At 42.4% G+C, this 13,184-nt stretch overlaps 1 protein-coding gene across 3 annotated transcripts in view; it reads left to right on the forward strand.

Moving 5' to 3' along the window:
* Window positions 1-13,184, forward strand: part of KCTD1 (potassium channel tetramerization domain containing 1) — an 87,632-nt gene that overhangs the window by 54,374 nt on the left and 20,074 nt on the right. The gene's annotated exons all lie outside the window — the stretch shown is intronic.

The raw sequence follows: 13,184 nt of genomic DNA on the forward strand, positions 1-13,184 counted from the left end.
GAGTCGTTTCTGCTCTGTGTCTGTTATCGTACTTTCATGTTTCCTGCTTCATCATACAAGAAAGTACTTTTATAATACACTATATGTTCTATTTACTTGTTTTAAAAAGTTAATTCGCAGGTATTTCATAGAAGATTCCGGTAGTTTCATACAGGGTTAGTATGTGAAAAATATGCTCCACTTTACTGTGTCCTTGAAAACAATTCCATGTAAAGGGCTTAAAACTGACAATGTTATTTTACACGACCCAGCTCACAGGCCTCCTACGACTTTGGTTCCTTAAATCCTGTCGTTTCTGTTGGTCACGTAGCTCTGATTCTGGTTGAGTGCTTTCTTTATGGCAAATGAGAACCAACATTAATTTTAGGTGAATTTCCAAAAGGCAGACTGCATTTTGGCTATGTAGGGAGATTTGTGGGCAGACTATTACACCCCACGGAGTTATTCTTGTGTCTACATATAGTACTTGATTCCATCTTCCCAGACCGCTGTGGTCTGCTTTGCAAAGAGATGAAATCTCTCTGTATCTCTCTGTATCAGGACACAGCGAGGTATCTATGCTGTGTGTATTCTTGGCTAGAATAAAACAATGTATAAGTGATTCTAAAGCTGGGAGAGTCTTTTTTATTAAGCCAATGCAGAAAATAAACTTTCCCCCCTTTAACTTCCGAAGAGAAGCATTTATTCAAAACAAAACACATTATGTTATAATTTGCATGTAATCTCTGAGGACTTAAAAAACTCTGAATGTCACACTGAAGGATCCGTTATGGGTCCACTGAACACCCAGATGCCCTCTGCTGAAACCTGAGCTGTGGTCTTAGAAGAGTCTGTTTCACTGCATCTGTCATGTCTGGCAGTTCATTCTTTTATCAGCATATAAATAAGTCATTAAAATGCCATTTCTTTTCATTAGAAGTGCAGGATTTATTGTCTCAAATCGATGAATTATCAGTATTCTGCTTCGGAATGATTACTCTCGCGGTGCCTGGAGATAGATAGAAAATAGCAACAAGTTGTCTCCAAAGCAGCAAGCTGAAGTGGGTGCGCAATGCTTTATGTGTGGCTTCTGAACGTGCCCAGGGTGGTTCTGGTGGGAGGATGAGGGATGTGAGAGGTGGTGAGGGATGAGAAGTCAGTTGTGCTCTTACAAGGCATTTGCATTTCATATGGTCATATTCCAAAGGCAGACACCCAGAAGTTCCAATAGGGTGGCAATTCCATTTGGAAAAAAAAAAAAAAGGTGAAGAAAAAGAAAAAAACTTCTTTAGTCCCACAATTATAACACTTTTCTGCTGGACTGTCTGAATCTAATCAAGATGCAGTGTCAGTAGAAATGACACAGTCACTTGGATAATGGCTTCCTGCTGCCACATAAACGCAGTGTGTTGGTTTGCTTAGTAATGAGCTTGCTGTTTATCTTTTTTGGTGGTAATGATTATTTTTACTCCTGTGCAACTTTTCTCATTATGTTCCCCATATTCTGAAGATAAATTACAACTGTGCATAACAGCTAACCACCACTTTCAAACAGTGGCAGACCTCACCAGACTCAGGGCTTCGTAACTGAGAGGTGAATCTCAACTCGCCCAAACCTGTTTCCGTGATTTAAGCTGAACGTGCTCCAGAATTCCCACCCAGCCTCATTAGGGCTTGGCTAGGTCCCTGCCACCCCTCCAAAAGTTGATTTAAAAAAAATAAAATAAAAAATAAAAAAACAGCTTCAAAGGCCTTGAGGGCTTCAGAGTTTACCTAAAAGTGAAAACTCTTCTAGTTTCAAAGTGGTGCAAAAAGTCTATGTCAAAGAAAAAAGGATCTTTTAAGTGTATCCTGCTGATTCATAATCTTAGCAGCCCTCAGGAAGGTACTTCATCACAGCATCACCATTTTGATGATATGTTGCAGAAGGAACAAGGTGGCATGAAGAGTGGAATTTAGAGAAAACTGTTGGACACGTTAAAATGGGCTGGAATAAAGGTTATAACAGTGAAGCAGACCTGGGGAGCCGTGATCAGTGTGAATGAAGCTCTGGTCTCCACCCTGGCAGACGCCTGTGACGATTGCAAAAACCTGATGGTGACGATGCAGTTTGTATTTCCAAGTGCACGTCCTGCCAGGTTCTTGAAGAACCCATTTGTAATGCTTTACATAGGTTTTAAAACTTCGACAAAGCAGTTATTTGTAAATGAAGCCTTGGCTTTAGTGCATTTTCACTCAAGGTTTGCAAAGGAAAAGTTATGGGAACCACAGATACAGGAAGAAATGGTATCAAATGACCCCTGTAGTCCATCCTGTTCTGTATATGGTCACAGAAAGGAAGAGGAAACATGAGAAATTCTTGTCATTATCTGGGATACTTTTGTTTCTTTAGATGTTTGCAGGTCAGGGCTTGGTTCTGCTTTGGTTGGAAGGGACGGGGAGAAACACTGATAGATACACCTACCACCCAGGGAGTCTACGGACCAGCTTGGTGCCTTTGGGTAAATTCTTAAACTGTGATAAACCAAGCCTGAGCCCCAGAAGGGCGTGGCCGGTTGCACAAGACACACACCTATGACAGCACATTGTTGACTGGTGCAGCCAAAGGCAGGTGCTGTCAGCAGCCACCTTCCTGATGTCTCAACCCCACACACCCGAGAATGTTGTCTTTGAATCATGAGCTGATATAAACTTCATATTTTTTCATGTGTCATTTTTGATTTGGTGACTATGTAAATAATCTTGCGACATAAATTCAAAATCTTGAGCTTCTCACACTACAAAGCCAACCAGGCACATCATCCATTTGTGGTTTGAAGAGGCAGACAGTGTTTTAAACAAAAGGGTGGTGTGGACGTTTTATATATTCTTTAAAGCTCTGTAAATATGACTCTTGTCCAATTAGCAGCTATCTTTCCTTCTTCTAAGGAGGTATGTAACTCACAGCCCTGGGGCTAAATCTCCTCCCTTTGTCATCTCAAAGCTTAGTTTCTGAAAGTGTTTTTAAGCCTCCTAGTCACTCTGAAGTCATACAGTGACTGAGTAATTCACTTTCATTCATCCAATCAGTATTACAATATTCCTGAGTATTTGAATGATACTCTAAGACCCTTGAACGGTGTCGTCGGTAATGACTCTGTGTGTGTGTGTGTGTGTGTGTGTGTGTGTGTGTGTGTGTGTGTGTGTGTGTGTGTGTGAGAGAGAGAGAGAGAGAGAGAGAGAGAGAGAGGGAGCAGGAAAGGGGTACAAAGGAGTCAGTATAGAGTCGCTTACTTTCTTCCGTACATCTTCTGTTAAGTTTTCAAAAGGTATTTACCTCGTCTTTAAGTAAATTTTATTTTTCTTGTTCTTTTTGTATTAAACACTATGTGAAGCCTCTGGTTTTTCACTTTTAGGTACTAAGCAAAATATGTAAATACTTCATTGTAAACTGCTGTTTTGCTGGCCCCATTACAAGCAGGAAAAAATTGTTAAAGTGAAAATAGAAATAGCTGGCTTCACCAAAGCCCTCTCATAGTGTCATATAATTAATAGGATGCTTTTATTTGAAAGGACTGCTGTGACGTACTGTAAGCCGGTTCCAACAGTCTGGGATAGTAAGACACCAGAGGAAATGGAGACAGGCTCCATTTCAAGTCCTGTTGTTACTGATAGTCTCAGAGTATGGTGGAGAGAGTGGGGCCGCTGGGAGAGCAGTCACAGGAGGGTGGGCTGCGTCTGTTCCATCTATGAAGGAGGTTGATGACACAGATGGAAAGGTCAGGAATGTTTCACCATATAGGAAGACACTCGTTCAGTAGTTGGGGCTGTTATTACTCAGAACCCCAGGAGAAAGAACAGTCACTCAAAAATAGGTTAAAGTCGACGGGAACACATGCAAAAAGAGTTTGCTTATGTAACAGGAAACTAGAAACAAGAAAACTGGAGTGCAGCTGCAAGATGCAGAAAGGTTGGCAGGAAGTGCCAGAGCAGGAAAGGAGCTGGAGTTCTGGGACAGATGGACACTGAGAGCCAGGGACAGTGTCGAGGCTGGGCTGGCCCTTACGCTTCCAGGACGGGAGGCTGCATAGCTCAGCAGTGACCTGGTGGCTCTGTGCCTCAGTTTCTCCATCACTAGCATAGAAACATCACCTGTAAATACTCCAGAGTTGTCCTGAGGATTAAATCAGATCATCCATAGTTTTTAGCAGAGTGCCTGACACAAACTCAAAAAATGTTAGCTATTATAACACTTTTTTCTCTGAATAGTAATTATTATTATAAAATGGAAAACATTCTAGAGTTTTAAATCAAGAGAAAAAGGAGTCACAAATACCTCCAAATATAGAGCAGCCCGTTGGGAGGAGGGCGGGGCTGGGCTGGGGGAGACTCCCGCACACGCGCAGGCTGGCCCGCTCGCAGAGAAAGCGAGAGAGAGGAAGCCGAAACAGAAACCACTGAAGCCGAAAATACCAAGGTGGGCTCCCAAGGGACCCCACGACGCTCTGATCCAGGGCTGATCTGAAAAAGTAGCCCTTTGCCCTAGAAATCATTTTAAAACTTACACTTGCTCCAACCAAATAGCAGGACCAGGTGATCTAAAAAGTTGACTTCCGGGACTGCCCTGGTGGTCCAGTGGTTAATACTCCGCGCTTCCACCGCAGGAGGCGCAGGTTCCATCCCTGGTCGGGGAACTAAGATCCTGAATGTCCCCGGGCGCGGCCCAAAACATAAAAAAATAAAGTCTTCGAATTCAAGATGCGCAACGGGATTTTATATACAGTCGGATTCTGTCCGGGCATCACACGTGCTGTCCGAAGGATGAAAATCTAACACTAACCGAGCCCGGGCTTGACTGAGGGGCAGAGCGACCCATGGGCGGTAAGGAAGCGGCTCCCAGCCACGCTTGGTGGTCCCGCTGCCTCAGTGGACTGGCTGCAGTGTCCTGGCCTGTAAAACGAGGGTGATAGTATCTACCCTAGCAGAGTTGTTGTGAAGACTCAGTACCCTGCCCAGCACTTTGTGGACCCTCAGTAAATGTAGCTCATGTTAGACATCCGTTTATTCTGCATAAGAGTTCTTTGGACAGGGTATTATCCCATTCCTCAGATGAAGAAATTGAAACTCAAACCGATTTGGTCTTGAGGACGGTAAAGCCAGGATTCCAACCCAGGTGTGTGAGTCACAGCTGAACATCCAGGGGCCCCTGAGATATTACTGACGGCACCACGCCCAAGCTCTTGTGCCCCCACGTGCTCCACTCAGGTTGACGCTTTGAGAGAGATGCTCATTTGCGGGGTCACCACCTCACCCATCATGCGCTTTCTTGCCTGAAATCCCTTCTCCAAGCCCCTGTGCCCTTCTCCTTATGCCTAGTGATCCTGAGGACCCAGCACAGGCATTGCCTCCTGCAGGAAGCCTTCCCTGCCTGCCGCCGGCTGGCTAGGTCCCTGTCCTCCGTCTTTGCCTCACACCCAGCAGGATCACACCATGCTCATCTGAAGAGGCCTGGCAGAGCTCTAGGAACATGGTAGGCATTCAATAAATGTAGGAATAAAAAGCTTACTTACGTAAATTTTGGTGTTTTTTTTTTTTTAAAGTTAATTATAATACATTTTTCATAGCAAGCAGTTAATGTAATTCTCCTAATTTAAAAACTTTCCCCATGAGTCACGGGGAGGACCCACATGATTCCTTGAGGATTGGCAGCCCCCCAAGGGGCTCTGGGCTCCCCCAAAGCTGTCAGTATTGCCGTCGGCTGTTAGTTCTCCAAAATGCCGAGTTCCATGATTGTTGGCACGCTCATATTTTTTTCTTATATTTTAAACTTTCCTTTCCTTTCTCCCCTACTTTCTTCAACTCTGTGTATCATTAAAGAAAATGATGCTGCCATAGGGAAGAGGTACCGGAAACATCACTTCCCCATAAGTAGATATAATTTGCTCTGTTTGCTTTTACTTAGAAGGTATTTTCTTCCTTCTCTTAAATTACTTCTGTCCATTTCTATAACAAGCTCTAAATTCATTTTTATCTGTGTTCATGAGATGCAGATGAAACCTCTGAAATGTGGAAACTATAAAGAACTATTTCTAGAATTTTGTTGACAATTATTAAATGCTGTGTGATAAGTAAGGCTTCTGTAACAGTAAGTTGACTGGTGATTTCTTTTCTTTACATTATAACACCCAACTTAGCAATCCCACCCTTTTTTAAGAAAAACTTTTTATTATGGACATTTAAAAAGATATGAAAAGTAGAGAGCATACAATATTGAACCCCCACGTTTCAAAAAGTTTCAGATATCAACCTAGCACTTTTTTCTCTTCCACCTGTTTTGTTTCCTTCCTCTCCCATCTCAGCAGAAAGGAGGGAAGAGGACCCACTGGCTGCAGTCCTGACTTTTCTATCCCCATCTCCTTCCTTCCCTGCTGTTCTGAGTCCAGGTTCCCCTGCAGTGACAGCTCCCCACACACCTCTCATTTGTGTATCCACACCTACAAACACAGACACACACTCACACCGCGCGCCCCCCCCAACACACAACTGCACGTGCACAAACACACAAACCTTCACCTAGGCTCTACCTCATTTGCCATCTTCCGTAGGTTTCATATATTAGGACAGAAACCTGGTTGGCAATCTACTAACTTGAGTTAGTAGACATGAAAAAGTATGAAGCCACAAGTGCTTCTGAAAACAAAATTATTCAACAGAAAAATACTCTGTAAATCATATTTTTTTAAAAGTAATATCCTTCTGGTTGGTGGACTCTTGGCAGGTTGTTTTTCTCTTTTGCTGCTTCTCCATCCTCTGTGCTTTTCTAGTTTTTAACAATGAGTAGGTATTGCCTTTATAATTTAAAAGTATCCCTGAAAATTAATGCTCGAGAGGTCATTTGGAAGTTGCCTCTAAATATCTTAAGCAACAAAATAAATCTGGACTGGAAACTCAAGGAAATCTTTTCCTCAAGTTCAAACCATATTTTCCATGGCTTGGAAGCCCAGAGGTGGAGAAGAAAAGGCATTTCTGGCAAAGGAGAGACGAGTGGGTCAAAGGCCCCACCACCCATGTCCTGCCTTTTCTCAACATCCTGATCCCTCAGTCTGTCTTTGGCACTTCGCTCTCAACCCCACCCCTGGGCAGAGTCTTCTCCACTCGCCCTGGGCAAGTTGACCTGGCAGTGGCACTGCCCATGGGCCCTTCTGCTACCACCTCCCTCCCCTGTAATTACCATGTGCACACTGGCTCCTCCAGAGAGTTGCAAGGATTAACCCGCTTGCCTCTGGTAAAGTAGGGCCTGGTGCTGTGTTCCCTGCCATGGTGTTTCATGTGACATGGTGTTCACAAGACAGCATGAGGACCACTGTGTGGATGGAGCTCAGAAGGGTTGGAAACCTCTCCTTAGCAGTAAAGTGACAATCCCACAGGGGGTTGGCAGAATTAAATGCAGGGACACAGCACATAGTGGAACACAAGAACTGCAAGGTAAATGGAGTTGGAACCTCATGTGTACTCCTCTCCCCAGAAGAAGTGTTAATTGCCCTAAGAATCCTGACTTTCCCATCCGTTCTTATGCCCCATTATCTCAAGGTTGTACCAACAGCTTGAAAGTAACCTCTGAAGTCTTGGGGTGTTTTGGTTCGATTTGGTTTGTTTTGGTTCAGTTTCCATGAGCTTCAATTTTTGTATCCCAACTATTAAATAAATTAGCTTCTCTACAAAACTAATAATAATCAAGCTTTCTTGGGATAACATACAACATTAGCAAACTCTCATTGAACTATATAAAAACTGCATTTCCCGAGGGATGTTGTTCAATTGTTGTCTTCTTGTTTGTTTGGTTTTGGTTTTGTTTTTTTGAGGTTATAAATGAAAAGGCAGTATATTTAGTGGTCAAAAACACAGGCTTTAGAATGAGACCTAGGTTGGAGCCTGAGCCAAGTTGATGGCCCTTCTGGGCTCAATGTCCTCATCTGTGAAATGGGAATAATATGGCCACCTCATAGGATCATTGTAAGAATGAAGTGAGATAAAGCCCATGAAACAGGCAGCTCCCTCTTTGGCAGTAGTAACCAGCATTAGAGCAGGGGTCCTCCTTGGGCTTGAATGTGACTGTCCTCTGCCCACCCCCGGAGGAGGAGCATGGTGGGTTTACAGCCAGCTCTCTGTGTAGCCAGCTATGCATCCTTAAGGATTACATTTCTCCATTTGTGAAACGGGAGGCTGATCTAGGTCATCCTGGAAATCTTTACCTCTAAAAGTGTGGTTGGCTATTTAAGAAATAGTGCAGTGACAACTCAGAGTGACAGAATGACTAACTGAGAGCGTCTCAAGTCGACAATGCTGACTTTCTCCTCTTTAGCCTCTCTGCTCATCCGCCTTTGCACTCGTTCTCAACTCAGCTGTTCATCAGACTTCCTTGGGGACCTTTTTAAGAAATGCAGATGCTTGGGTCCCAACCCCAACCAATAATTATATCAGAATATCTGGCACTGGACATCTGTATTTTTTAAAAGGTCCCCAGGTGATTCCATTATGCAGCCAGGGTTAAGAAGCACTGCTCTATACAAATGACACAGTCTAAAGCAAAGCAAAGGAGAAAGGACTTGGATAAGCTACAAGCTACATCTGTGAGGAGATGTGATTTCAGATAAAGTATTTGGATCGTCTCACTTCTAAATTTGCTCTTTTCCTTAACATCGCTGACAGCACAGCCTGACATCAGTCCCCATAGCCCTCGAAACAAATCCAAACTCCTTGACCTAGCTTATACAGCTCTTTGTGATCTGACTTATGCTGCCCCAGCCTCATTTTTCAGTTGGCCTGTCTCTACACCCCAGTGGAGAGTAATCACGTGTCGGGTTTTTTCCAGCTTCAAGCCTTTGTATCTTCCCCACCCCTCTCCTTTTGTATCTAACCTTACCTCTCACCCCTGTACTTAGCCAGCTTCTGTATATCATTCACGTTCTCCAGTGAACTTGTCTTTTCTTCCCTGTGTACTCCCATAACCCACTCTGCATACACACAGCCACACTCTATCGCGCTGTGCTTGATCTGTATTCCTAGACCCACAGACTGTTAAATTCCACGAACGTCAAGAGCGTGGCTTATTCACCACTGCATTCACCCTGTACTTCACACGGCCAGGTTGAGTGAAAGAACTGGTAGAAAGAATGAATGAATAACTGGATGACTACACAACAAAAAAGGAAAGAGTAATTCTTAAGGAACTGAGTCATGGTAAATTAGAGAAACCAAGTCCTGTAAATGAATGAATACACAAGAAAAAATAAATTCTTAATGACCGGTTCACACTAAGCCAGGTAAGTCAGGTCTTATCCCTGTACTCTCCTTCATTTAAGATCATTCTTTAATGCCAGGGAGACGGGGAGCCACAGTGAGGAAGCTGACTAACTTTCCACCGAAAGGAGCTTTATTTCCTTGGAGACTTGGGCTGCATTATTTGCTCCATAAGCAAGAGCAGTCAACAGAGTTTTAATACTAAAAAGCAAGAAAGAGGAATGCATTTTAATATCTGTTAGTGCGTTTTTAGTAAACCTTTATAATTCTCTTAATGAAATATTTGCAGATAAAAAAGATAGTATGTTTGCAATCTACTTGAAAACTCCAGAGGGGGAGAGGGAGGCATAGAGGTACAGGTGAAACAAGACTGGACAAGAATTGATAGCTTTATAAGCTGGGTGGACCCATGCGGGTTCATTATATTATTTTCTCTGCTTTGGCATAAAGTTTGAAACTGCCCAAAATAGAATGTTAAAAAATAAATGTCCAAAAAAAATTGTGATGGAAGTTTTGCTCTGCATTGCCACCTGGTTCAATGCGTGTTTAAAAAAAAAAAAAAGGCAGCCATAAATCATCTGGAGCCAGCTTGGTCTTGGTCAGCTGAAAAACAGGAATGTTCTCCAAGGTTAGTAAACCATAATCAGTTCCACATAGTTTTCAGGCACCAGAGTTTACAAGTCACTGCAGTTGATTTGTAACTCCATTCATATGTCCACAAGAAATACAGCCTGTGTCGATGTTCCCCTCTATTTGCTTAGCCAAACAATGCTTTTCCACAGCAGTCAATCTCGAAACCGACCCAGGATCCCATTTTACGATCACTGGCACCACCCTGTCCTTCCACACTGTTTTCACAAATTCAAAACCTTCCTCCTCTTAAAGTCAGCAAAAAACAGCAGCACCGTGTCTCCTTTTATTACCTCTAACATTTACCATCTCAAATGCATGGACTTTTTTTGTCCACGGGGCCTTTCACCACAGCCAGGAGTGTGCACTGATGAGACCCCTGGCTTTTCTCAAGCCTGCCTTCCTTCTCAGCTCGGGCACAGACCACGCTGCTTCCGCCTCGCGCAGGAGGCTGTGCGTGTTTTCCGCCAGTTTCCGGCCACGCGCTTCCCACCTTCTGGTCTGACGGGCGCGCCCTCCCCTGCCTGGCGCGAGCTCGAAGCGAAGGTTCCGGGCCAACGCAGGTTCCGGGGTCTCGCTGAGCCACACGCAGGACCGCTCCATGGTGGGGTTTCTCATCTGCCAGGTGGAGTCCAGTCCTTCCTCCCAGCTTCTGTCCCCCTTTCGTCTTGAATGATTCCACCTGAAGACTGCGCTTCTCCCGCTGCCTGACCCAGGGGCCGCAGCCACCTTCCTGTCCCCACGCTTGGGCATCCTTTCAGATTTCCCTCCTCTCTCCTGTGCTTTTCCCGTTTCATCCAAGTGAGACGTGAAGGTGCTTCTTACTGCAGCCTGTGCGCAATTTACTGTATCTGCTGGAGGTGGGTTTTGTTTGTTTTGTTTTGATGGTATCCTAAAAACCACTTACATGACACGTTTCTCCTATCTTGGAAAGGTCTATAACAATACACTTCAGCCAAGATTGTTCCTTTTACTCCTTAAATCCTGTGCCCGCAGGCTTCTAAGAGCAGTTTTCGTAGAAATTTTTGTTTGCTACTTTAGAGTACCGTCTTTTGCTGTGTTCTTTCTGAGCGTGCCATGACCCCTTTTGATTTTTTTCATCGACCCCTGAGAAAAAGGGTAATTTTATTAAAGAAATGGAGACTCAGAGAAGTTCATTCGCCCAGATTACAGATAGTGACTGGCGGAGCCTCATTCCCCTCCTCACTCGTCACTCCTTTACTCATCGAAGATCTGTTAATCACTCATTCTGTGCTGGCGACCTTCCAAGTCTAGATTTTGAAAATGGACATTTAAAAATTAAAAGCCTGGGATTTATTTAAGAATAAAATATTTACTTTTCATCTCACTAGTGAAGTGACTTGTAATCATTGATACTAATTTATTTCAGGCCACAAAAATAATCAGTGTACACGCTTGGATTTCATTATAAAACTCTTGGTGAACAAATGTAAGATAGAAAGGAAATCTCTAGACCTGAAGCTTTCATTCAGTGGTGGTAATTCTTTTCATTCCAACCATTGTAGAGAGGCCCCTTTAAGATCAAACAGACTGCCCAAATCCCCCAAAATGCTACTTAACTAGTTGGGCAAGTTACTCATCATTTTGAGCCTGTTTCTTCATCTTTAGAAGGAGGAGGATGGATTTGTTACATACATAAAATGCCTAGGTGAGTGCAAGTTATCTGGAAAGCACTTTATAAATATAGCTCCCTTTTCTTCCCCTGTCAACTATAAATTTATCATTAACAGTGAAGAGTAGAATGTTTTAATAATAGGCAAACAAGTCTCATTCCTTCCCATCCTGCAGCAAACTGTTCTGGAAACACTATAAATAAGTGACTAAGTGTGTTTTGGTTTCACTGCCTCTTCTTTATATAGTCTGCCGTTTGATTGATGTGTTTGTGAGGAATGAATGACAAGGTAGCACGCGGTGAAACAGTCCTAGGATGGTTGTAACCTACACCCTGGATGATCACCCTCAATTCATGGAAAGTTGGATGAAAACAGTAGTTGAGAAAAATATATTGAGTTTTAAAAATATGATCTGACTAATTAGTTGCTTTCTTCTTTGCGCTTACTACCTTCAGGTAGGACATGAGTTTTCTATCTTTAAAAGAATTTTATTGAGACAAATTCACAAGTCTTTCTTTTTTGGGAGGGAGGGGAGCAGCTTTCCTATTTGTTGTTTGTTGTATTTAAGAGGGATGGAATTATCAATTTACAATTACATCTGTCCCATTTCAGCAATAAGATTAGAAAATATATGATTTTAAAATCATCTTGAAATCAACATCACCATCAAAGCAATAAAATGGTCTTCCAGATCAGAGAGAGACAGTTCCGCAAAATCTTTTCTTAAAAAATGGAATCATTTTCTTACCTACACTGTTAATGAAATTCAAATGCACCTCTTGGCAAGGAAGAGATTTCAAGTATGTAAATTCTGTTTTCTGATACAGTATATTTACTTGTCATTAGCCAGTCCTCTACTTGTTCATAGTATAGATGTGACCACTTTCTATTCACTGAGTATATACTAAAGTGTATAGGTTCCGCCTTCCTTAAAGAGATAAATGATAATGGAGACAGGATGCTTTAACTGTAGCACACTTTTCAAATGTTAACTGTAAACAGGGAAAACATATTATGGAATCCTGTTTTTAAAAATTACACATAGCCACTTATGTTCCAGAACTAGGTCATATTTTTTGGGTGGTCAAATGTTTATATTTTATAATGATTCCTGGCTGTTACAAGTAATTTTTGCTGAGATCTAGGAAACTAGACTGCGTATTGTTAATGGAAAACATATTCTCTTAGATGAGTGATATTCTCAATGATTCTTTTTTATAATTAAATGTAGATGTTAGCATGTAGGCATGCTTTATTTTTAGAAAATTTGGGATTCATGGGTAAGGAAAGCTCAGAAAACAGATTACTTAAAAACAAAATTACTTTTTTTGTAGAATCTGTTTAAAAGACACTGTGGAGCAATAACACATTTTTTTTTTAATGGCAGAGAAGGTTGTTTTAAGTAACACAGAGGAAAGGACATGATCTTCCATTACGGTGACAGCACTTAGCCATAATCACTATGTCAGGAACATCTTCTTTACAGGTAAAAGACATTGAATAATAGAATTTACTTGAGAAAGCCTGAGACTATTCTGAATTGTCTGGTCTTGAGATATTTATCAAGCAGGGGCCGGCACTTCTCAAAGAACCATAACTACTTAGCGGGTCATTTTCCCTGACTGCCATCTTCAAAAGTGCTACCTTTGACAGTGACACAAA

The sequence above is a fragment of the Hippopotamus amphibius genome, chromosome 11 (assembly GCF_030028045.1).
Source record: "Hippopotamus amphibius kiboko isolate mHipAmp2 chromosome 11, mHipAmp2.hap2, whole genome shotgun sequence".
Classification (NCBI taxonomy): domain Eukaryota; kingdom Metazoa; phylum Chordata; class Mammalia; order Artiodactyla; family Hippopotamidae; genus Hippopotamus; species Hippopotamus amphibius.